At 38.0% G+C, this 10,091-nt stretch overlaps 1 long non-coding RNA gene across 7 annotated transcripts; it reads right to left on the bottom strand.

Annotated features, from left to right (window-relative positions):
- Positions 1,358–5,380, bottom strand: LOC109234154. 7 transcript variants are annotated; one of them, XR_002069141.1, is made up of 6 exons: positions 4,825–5,380; positions 4,087–4,165; positions 2,761–2,911; positions 2,091–2,228; positions 1,787–1,981; positions 1,358–1,547 (listed from the first exon to the last, which is right to left on the bottom strand). It is a non-coding gene; the product is annotated as an uncharacterized LOC109234154 (long non-coding RNA). The 7 variants fall into 7 exon arrangements; XR_002069140.1 differs by lacking the exon at positions 1,787–1,981 and having other exon boundaries at positions 4,825–5,377; XR_002069144.1 differs by lacking the exon at positions 1,787–1,981 and having other exon boundaries at positions 2,126–2,228; positions 4,825–5,377.

The raw sequence follows: 10,091 nt of genomic DNA, 5'->3' as shown, positions 1-10,091 counted from the left end.
CAAAATTTCAGGTCATTCGGACATCGTTTGGTCGGGTTTTTGATCGAAAGTGTATTTCGGAAGTTTTTGGAAACTTAGGCTTGAATTCGATGAGTTTTGGGTAATTTGATGTTGTTTGAGGTGTTTTGATGATTGGAACAGGTTTGAATGATGTTACGAATTATGTTGGCATGTTTGGTCAGGGTCCCATGAGGCTCGGATAAGTTTTGGAAGAGTTTTTGGAAGATTTTTGTCATTTTGAGCATAAACGTGTAATGATCCAAAGGTCCATTTTTAGTTCTAGAGATCGAAATTTGATTTCGAGACTTCCGGAATTTTGATAATGAATTATAGGACTGATCTGGAAAGTTTGGTCTAATTTCATCAAGTCACGATAGGGTTTTTGACGCGAAACATGAGTTAATTGTTTAACGAGCAAAATGGATATCGCACCGAGCAAACGAGCTCCGAATTGAGTTTGATTGAAGGAATATGTTCGTATCATTATTTGTGATTCATAGGAACAAGAATCATCAAATTCCGAGTTTGTATGATGGAGTTAGAGCCTTTTTAGTGAAAATAAATATTGCTGGTGCAGCAGGTTCTGGTGTGCACCTTTAGCGACCAGATTTGGCACTTTTAGCGACGGGAATGGGTATTTTAGCGACCAGAATCGGGTTATTAATGCTGTTATGGTTTTTTTAGCTCATTTTCACGTTTTTCTTGTGAAAGAACAAGGCTTGGGGCGATTGTTTTTGCAAGAAATCATGGGAAATCTTGAGGTAAGTCACTTGTGATCATTTCTACTATATAATATTGAATTATCATCGAATAATCCGACTAGATTACATGTTTCTGAAGTGAAAATTGGGAATTTGGGCCTAGGGATATCAGACCTATAGTGGCGACAAAAGTCGCCACAAAAGAGGATAAAGTCGCCACCAAAGACATATAGTGGCGATCTTACGGTTGCTGCAAGCGCTACCGTAACTAAATGTTTTTTGTGACGACTCATTATAATCGCCACAACAAGTCACTATTGTGGCGACTCTAGTCGCCTCAAATAATAAAAAAAATATGCCACAAAAAAGTTCCACGAAACAAATCTTAAGTAGGTCGCTACTGAAGAAAGAAATTTAGTAGCGCTTCCGGTCGCCACTAAAACAATTATAGCTGCAGTGGCAACTCCAGTCGCATAATAGCTTGATACTTAGAGGCGACATTAGGTTTGCCACATATACTTATTGCTTCTGTGACAAGGTTAGTCGCCACTAAAACCTGTTTTTTCAACAACTACAATAACCAAAAGTTAATACATTTTTCATCAATTACTACCAATAATAAAATCACACCAAAATTATTCAACAACCAACAAAAATATTTCTCAAGTCAAATATTATAAATGCTTTCATTATCACAAAGTGAGTTAAATATATACTACACAATACTTCATTGCTCATTGTCATTGTACGCAAATACATACGAGAAGAAAAGAAAAAATAAAATCTAAGTGTCTTCAAACTCTTCCTTGGTCAACCGTCATTTGTGGTTGTTTAAGAACCTTGTTCCTGTTATTAAGAAAAACATAACACATGGTCATTTTGACAATCTCATAATTTAATACTAACATTAAAAGGGGTGATCACAATAAAATTGTAGTAAGAACTTTAAACACATTTAACTATTTATATAAGCTGATTGGGTGGGGGGACCATTGATACTAGAAGGACTATGTACGAAAATCTACGAATATCAAATACATTAACCACTAGAAGTAGATCAAGAGGCACCAGAAATGTACACTAACTTTATGAGCAACTCCAGAAGTGCTCACTGGAGAAGCTAACTTGTTAAAAGCTGAATAGAAAAAGATATAAATTTGTACACCTCTTCAGCAATGTTGATTAGAAAAAGATACAATTTTGTACACCTCTTCAGCAATGCCAGTGGGAAACTCCCAAGTCCCCGTGCATTTTTTAAATTTTTCTTTAACTACCAATACCTGCCAAGTGGAGTAACTTAATTCCTCTTAGAAATATTATGGCAAACTAATCTTACCTATCATATAATTACTCCTAACTTAAGTGAAACATTAAATAAACTTAATAAACCTGCCCATTGTTGTTCAGAATGAGAGCACCAATACCAACATAATGAGAAGCATTAGCAAGTTGTGTGTGAGGAGTATCGAGAATTCAATAGACGAGCATCCAGTGTGTTGCTTCAGCATGATAATACCAAAATCCTTCCTGTAATAACCACCACCTAGAATTGTGACTCCTAGCCTAAAAAATAGTATGTCTAGAACATCAGTATACAACTAGAACCAGAAGCATTCCTCAAGCCTAAATTACAAATATTATAATGATACAGTTAACTAAAGCAATTGACTTTCACCAACTCCCAAGGAAGAGTTTCAGTAAAAAACAATAAGGATTTGTCAAAAATACAAGCTAACAATAATTATCAATTCAACAAATTAAGCTAATGAAGAGATGAATTCCCCAAGGTAACAATATATAAAACTTCAACGCAAAGATGTTGTATTCACTATTAGTATATTCCTGGTTTACGAATGTTTTTGTAAAGGATTCTCATTAGCATTTAACTGTTAAAAAGAAAAACTTAAATAGTGGGTATATTTTCCAAACAAAGAAGGTGAAGCGGAGACAAAATACCAAGTATTTGTATTATAAGGCAAAACATTCACCTTAAGTAAAGCTATCAATTTGCCACAATAAGAATCTAGTTAGAGAGATGAAATTACAATAATAGACTTACGGACTACATCACATAATTAGTAGTAACCCGGAATCATCAAAAACCAGGCCAAGGAAAGGGCTACTTTACTCATCCTCCAGCCAACTCCAAAGCAAAAACTAGCACAGTGAAATTTCCATTCTTGATAACATCAACTCAATGCATAGAAATGCTGCACCAAGACAAACCGGTAGAAGGAAATGAAAGTTTGCTTTATTTGAATACACTTCATTTTGGCCCTTCAAGATCAAAGTATTATGTACTTTTTTTTTTTTTTTTTGAAGGTCAATTATGATATCCTTTTCTTCGTCGGTAACTTCTTAACAACAAACCATCTAGACGGAAGAAACTGGAGTCCCTTTCACGTAGATACCAAGATTTAAAGTTGAATCGATCGTTAAAATATACTCCCAAAGAAAAAGTTCCTTTAGCATATTTTGGTTCAGAGAAAACACATGCCAAAGAAATAAAGGTGATTTGGAAGAAAAGTTTGTCTCCTGTCATAATTATCTTCCTGCAATTCGAAAGTTTGTTCCATTTCATTTATCTTCATGTGAAACAACGCAAGACACAACCTAGTAAGCTCTATTTTCCAATCGAGAAGAATATCAAGTCATTCCCTGCCACTGCAATTTTTTGCTAGTCCATCGAAAATCTAAAGGTCCATTTTAAGTCAAGCATCTGCCCATCGAAAGTATATATACCTAAAAGACACCAAATTCAATATTTTACTAGCAAAGATAACTATCACAGACTTATAGAAAGAGTACTTGATCTTTATTTTGTAACATGAAGCTCCTGCAAAATACTAGAATATAAAAAATCTTTTATACAATGCTTATCTTTAATTACACCATTAACTTTAAAGTGGGAAATATGGCTCTAGTTAGACTAAGAAACTTAATTTTCAGCTTCAATTTCCTCCTAGAACCAGAACCTTAATCTGCAGCAAAGTAGTTTTATGAATCTTTCACAGTTCACACGCAAAGCATAATTAAAGTAGAGCTCTTTTTTGGCATACAAGGTCTTGAAGTCCAACAAGCTCATTCAACTGCATAATACATTTGTTTGACGGTCTTTCATGGTTCTACGACTTACTTCGACCATAAAAGACTATAATGTAATAATATCCCGTTAATAGTTTCTACGTACCAGGAAACTTTCTAGTTTTAAAAGATAAAACCAAGTGCTTTACAATCAAATTTCACAATAACTACCAAACTCAAGTTAGCACAATTATTTTGAGACAAAAGGAAGGATTGCATATTATGCTGTAGGGAATGGTAAGAACTAAAAATAAGAGCAGAAAACTACAACACAAGAAAATAAATATCCCCAACAACTTACCAACTTTGGCTTGCATCTCACGGGGAGCAGCAACCTCATCTTCCATTTCCTTTAATCATTTCTTCGTCCCATCCAATTCCTGACAATTAATCAGATCCACTGATAATCAATAATAATCTTTGTGTATTCATATATAACATGAAATTTGCTATCCTTGTTTATGGAAAACGAGATAGCAATTAATTTAATCCTCCAAACAGAATCAAACAAATCCATTAGGCTTCAACCCCAAACTACTTACGATTGGCTTTGCTATATGAATCCTCCATATAATTCCACCAATTTTTGTCCGTATGATTCTACTAAGCTACTCCAGAAAGGAGATAAAAATAAAAATTTTTAGCCCCCTCTCTTTGTCCGTGTTCATCGACTAGAAAAGGATATTTTATTAGGTCAACTAAGAGGAGCTGAAAAATTACAGCAACCAATAAACTCTACTGAAAATTGGATCTTTTATTTCCGACGACAAGCTGAACTTCATCAAATCTCTGGTAATACTTTTAATCAGTTACTATAGTAAACTCTATGAAAATTAAAGTAACATTTTAGTAGTTTCAAATAAGGTGTGCAGTAGGCATACTTTTTAGGGGTTTAACACAAAAGAGAGAAATCCTTATTTAGATCCAACAACCCAAAGATCATAATTGTTTTTACAAAAATTGTCAGAATATCAAACATACAACCCACTAAAAGTAACATATCAAACAGAAATCAAGGATAAAAAGGTAAAAAGAGGACCTTGAACAGAACTCATGTCTTTCACAACTTTGGCTTGCATCGTACGGAGAGCAGAAGATTCATATACCATCTTCTTTAATGTTTCTTCGTCTCATCCAATCCCTTACAAAATAAAAGGTTTTAAATCCTCTGCTAATTAGGGCTTTTTCACAAGAAAAAGAAAAGAGAAGAGAAGCACTAATACTGATAGAGAGAAAGGGTAACTTAACGACGCCATCATCGAGGGCACTATGAAGTTCTATATCTCCTTCCATTTCAGCTTCCATTGGGGAAAACCTTCCATTGGCGATGGGGTTTCAAAGAAATCTTCCACGACTGGGTTTCAGTTTTGGAGAAACGAAGCAGTTGTGATTTTGAAGACGACGGGCTTCAATTTTAGAGAGACAAGGAGGATGTGGATTTGGATTTGGGGAGACGATAGGCTTCAGGGGAGATAAGGGTTTTGGAGAGATATGGATCGCTTGTAGTGAACTGAGATTCTTTACTTACTCCTCCAAAATTGGATTAGTGGCGATCAAATGGGTCGTCACTAAAGGTTTTTGGCCCAAATTTTTGTTTTTCGCGGGAGTCGAATTTTTTACCTAGAATGGCAGGTACTAGCAGCGACTCCTTAAAAGCCGCCGCTGATCATGGAACATTCTGTAGCGACTAGGCTTGTCGCTTCTAATAGTGCCACGTTCAGCAGCAACTAGATTAGTCGCCACTAAATCTTTAGTTTTAGTCCCGACTTTTATGGCCGCCACTAAAGGTCGCCACTACAAGTCCATTTTCTTATAGGTTGAAAATAAGATTTGATGATTTGGAGGCCGAATTGTTGTCGGATTTTGGTAAAATTTGTATGGTTGGACTCGTGGTTGAATGGGTTGTCGGATTTTGTGAGTTTCGTCGAATTCCGAAGCGTGGGCCCGGGGGCCGGGTTTGAGCAATTTCGGGATTTTGATGTTAAATTGGATATTTTCGAGTGGGCTTCGCTCCCTTAGCATATTTTAATAAATATGTATCGATTGTGGCTAGATTTGGAGCATCCGGAGGTCGATTCGTGCGGGCGAGGCATCGCGGGCTAGAGTTTAGACCGGATCGAGGTGAGTAATAATTGTAAATGATATTCAGAGGGTTTGAAACCCCGAATTGCACATTGTAGTGCTATGTTGAGGTGACTTGCACGCCGGATAGCGAGCGTGGGGTAGAGCACCGTTGGGGATTATGACTTGGTCCGTCCTGATTGATAAAATTACCGTGTATTTAACTGAAAATTATTTGTTACCATCATGATTTGGGCTGATTGCCATATTTGGGCTTTGTGCCAATTATTTGGACCCTTTGGGGATTTTTATTCACTATTTCCTCACTGTTTTGACTTATATTTAAACTCAGTCCTGTTGATATTTATGGTTTTACAAACTCAGCCACTTTTATACAGATTTGAAACTTAAATGATATTTCTAAATGACATTTTGGGCTGAGAGCCACTGTTTTACAAATGCCCGAGGGGCTTATGATGATTTCCGGACTGAGTGAGGCCGAGGGCCACATGTGAGGATATGCTGAGTGATATGAGGCCGAGGGCCTGAGATACTTTATATGCCACGCGGTGGCTTGAGTGATGTGAGGATATGCTGAGTGATGATGCGAGGTGGCTTGATATAGCGCTTGGGCCGTAAGGGGCCCCTCCGGAGTCTGCACACCCACAGTGAGCGCGAGTACCCACCTAAAGCGGACAAATTTTAGACAGTGGTAACAATGGCATTATAGGACGCGTCTTGGTCAGGTAACAATGACTGACCAGGAATAAAACTGTGCGGTCAGGTAACAATGACTGACCAGAGCGGACAAATTTTAGACAGTGGTAACAATGGCACTGTAGGACTCGTTTTGGTCAGGTAACAATGGCTGACCAGGAACAAAATCGTGCCCGAGGGGCTGGTACTATTCTATGTGATTGCCCAAGGGGCTGGTACTATTCTATGTGATTGCCCGAGGGGCTGGTACTGTTCTATGTGATTGACCGAGGGGCTGATACTGTTCTGAGACATTGTGCCTGATGGGCGAACATTTTTTGTTGTGCTTATCTGCACTAGCTGCTTTGCATTCATTTGCTTAACTGTTTGAAAAGTTATTTTTCAAAGGAAGTTTGAACTGAGCAAAGGTGTTTTTAAGAGATTTCACAGCTTCATTGCTTTCTTAAATGGTTTTATACTGCTTCCATACAGCATGTTGATATGCTTTACGTGATTTTTTACTGCTCAGTTGTTATTTACCTTTATTACTCACTGAGTTGGAGTACTCACTTTACTCCCTGTACCTTGTGTGCAGATGCAGGTATTTATACACCCGGTAGCGGGTTTTGGCTGATTGGAGGCAGGGTTATCAGAGTTTTAGCGAGGTGGCTGTCAGCGTTCGCAGCACCGCTTTTCTCCCTTTTCATTCATCAGTCCTGTTTTGTATATTCCAGACCTTGTAGTTGTATTTATACTTAATAGATGCTCATGACTAGTGACACCCCGATGTCGGGCTGTGTTGGGTTGGATTTCCGCATTTTTTATCTATACTTTCCGCTATTTGGTACTATTAAACCATGATTATACTTTATTTGTGTTAACTTACTATTTTAAAGGACGAATTGGGTTAGACTGGCTGGCCTTGTCTTCACGAGAGGCGCCATCACGATCAAGTTCGGGATTTGGGTCGTGACAAGTTGGTATCAAAGCCTAGGTTACATAGGTCCCACGAGTCATGAGCAGGTTTAGTAGAGTCTCGCGGATCGGTACGGAGACGTCTGTATTTATCCTCGAGAGGCTGCAGAACCTTTAGGAAAACTTCACATTCTTGAAATTCTCATCGTGCGTCCTTGATTCAGCTTGGAATATAACTCTTTGAATTCCTTCCACGCATTTGTATGCACGAATGAGCGCTCAGTATCAGATGTGCCTTGATGGCTTGTGATTCCCTGATCGAGGGGTGAGATATGATCTCTGTGAGTTGATGTTGGGCCAGTATGGAGGACTTGAGGTCGGATTTTTGCCTATGGCTTGAGCACCAAGGTGGTGATTACGTGAGCTGTGTTTTTGAACTTATATATTCAGTAGTGCCCTATTAATAGAAATGATGGTTGGATGGCTATGCGATGAGTATGTAACGACTGCGAGATGTGATCACATAATTTGTAAGCGATGAGAAGGGTCTGCCGGAGTATAGATGAACTATTAGGTGTTTGATTTCCATCGTGATTGGATGTGTAGACCCGATTATGGGTGCGTGAAGAATCTCTTTTTTCTGTCTCCTAGTTGGGAGTAAAGTAAATTTCATGTTGCGTTATGAGTTCAGACTCAGGAAGACTGAGTGACTGTGTAATGTGGATGACGGTGGAAGGTAAATATAAAAATGTTAGTTTGAGGCAAGGCATGTGGGTTATCTCCTGCGGAGTGTTCTGGAGTTGCGTGATCTTTATGTTGTATGTTAGAAGATCCCATTTACAAGTGAGATATATATGTTGAAATTTAAATTTTGGATCGCTCAAGAGGGTGGATTTAACTACTACGAGAGCGAATACGAGATTTGCAGAAGATCTGAAGTACCAGATGGTTTGTGTTCCACGAGCTTATGAAGGATTTAGTTAATCTCACTTTAGTATTGTATAAGAAATAAAGTATATGCGTTATGAGTTATGGTGTGTGTTTTGATATATGGCTTCGAGCCAAGTTGGGGAGTTGCTATTGATTAGCTGATTGCACGGTTATGTTTTATGTCGGTTCAGGTTTGAGGCGTGCTGGTGAATTAGTTCTGGTTTGCGGAGGTTGAGCCCGAGGATGGCTCGAGCAGAGGAAAATTTTCGACTAAGGTAAGGCTATATGTTGTAGTGTCAGAAGTACCGATGAGGCACTGGTTGTTCGATTCTGTTGATCGGGTTAAATTGCGGTTCAAGTAGAGTGGATGACTCTCAGGAATGGTTCTAGTGTGCTCAAAATTTTGCATGTAATAATCGGGGAATTTCAGGTTGTATTTTTGGCTAAAAACTGAGGTTTGCATTTGGAGGGTGTCAAGATATGTGGTTTTTCTATATCAATTATGGGCTTCTATGTGGCACTATCAGGAAGGTGCAGGTAATGGTTCAGAATTCCATTTTGATAACTTGGTTATGTGCGAGCAGATTTGAAAGTCTTCTTGATGGTTTTTACCATAGTTCGAGCCGGATATCTTCTACCGGTGTGGGTAACATATTATATATTGTGAACTCCTCCTAGATGGGAGAAAATAGAAGATTTCTAACTGCCCGGAATGTAATTTTCCTATAGCCCAGAAATTCTAATGATATTCTTATGTTTGCAACATGATGGCATGATAGACGTGGTGTGTCGTACATGCTTAATATTTTCATGTACAAGGTGGCAGTTCATTCTTAAAGGGAAGGTCACGAATTCTGGATGGAATAGTCAGTTTCAGATATTTAGATGAATGTTATAACTGCTCGGTAAGACCTGAGAAGGGTGCACATTATATTTTAACTAACAAATATTTATTGGTATTACAACACTCACTTGGTTGATCGACCACCAATATTCCAATTTTGCTATGTAGCCTAGAAATTTTTTTTAAAATAATTATCATGGGATGATCGTACTTGAGGGATGTGTTAGTCATTTGAGTGCTGAGGTTGTGATCACTTACGGTGATTTATGTGATCTATGAATTCAGAGACGGGGAATTCTCAAAAATATACTATTTCGGGATTGTGGCATGTTTGAGGTGAGTATTTTATCTAAACTCATTGGATGCACTAGTCGAGCTAATTGATGGAGATAACTATGCGCAGTGAGCGCGAATATATGTGAGGTTTGAACCTGTGTGCAAGCACCGAGCCAATATTCATGCTCGGAAGATGTGTAGGCTATGATATGCCTAGAGTGGGATATTGAGCTTAAAGGTATAATGTTTCTCGTATTCGTATCTTTGTTGAGAACTATCTGGACTATACTTGAGATTTCCAAGATGCTAAATTCCAGAACAAACTTGGTAATTACTAATTCTGCATTAATTTGCTGATTTGAGCTGTGACAGCATAGTTTGCTCATGGCTACGATATAGAGTGTTATTTATGCTAGTCCAGGAGCATGAGAATCTTATTTCATTTAGCATATACAGGTGTACTTGTTTGATTTCTCCTATATGATATGCTTGGACTAGAGGTCTGTGACCATGCCAGGTGGATTATGTTATTGGCAACTAAGTTGCTCGTGAAGTTGATGTTAATGTGAGATATAGAAGAGCTG

The sequence above is a fragment of the Nicotiana attenuata genome, chromosome 11 (assembly GCF_001879085.1).
Source record: "Nicotiana attenuata strain UT chromosome 11, NIATTr2, whole genome shotgun sequence".
NCBI lineage: Eukaryota > Viridiplantae > Streptophyta > Magnoliopsida > Solanales > Solanaceae > Nicotiana > Nicotiana attenuata.
This window is presented reverse-complemented; position numbering and strand designations above follow the sequence as displayed.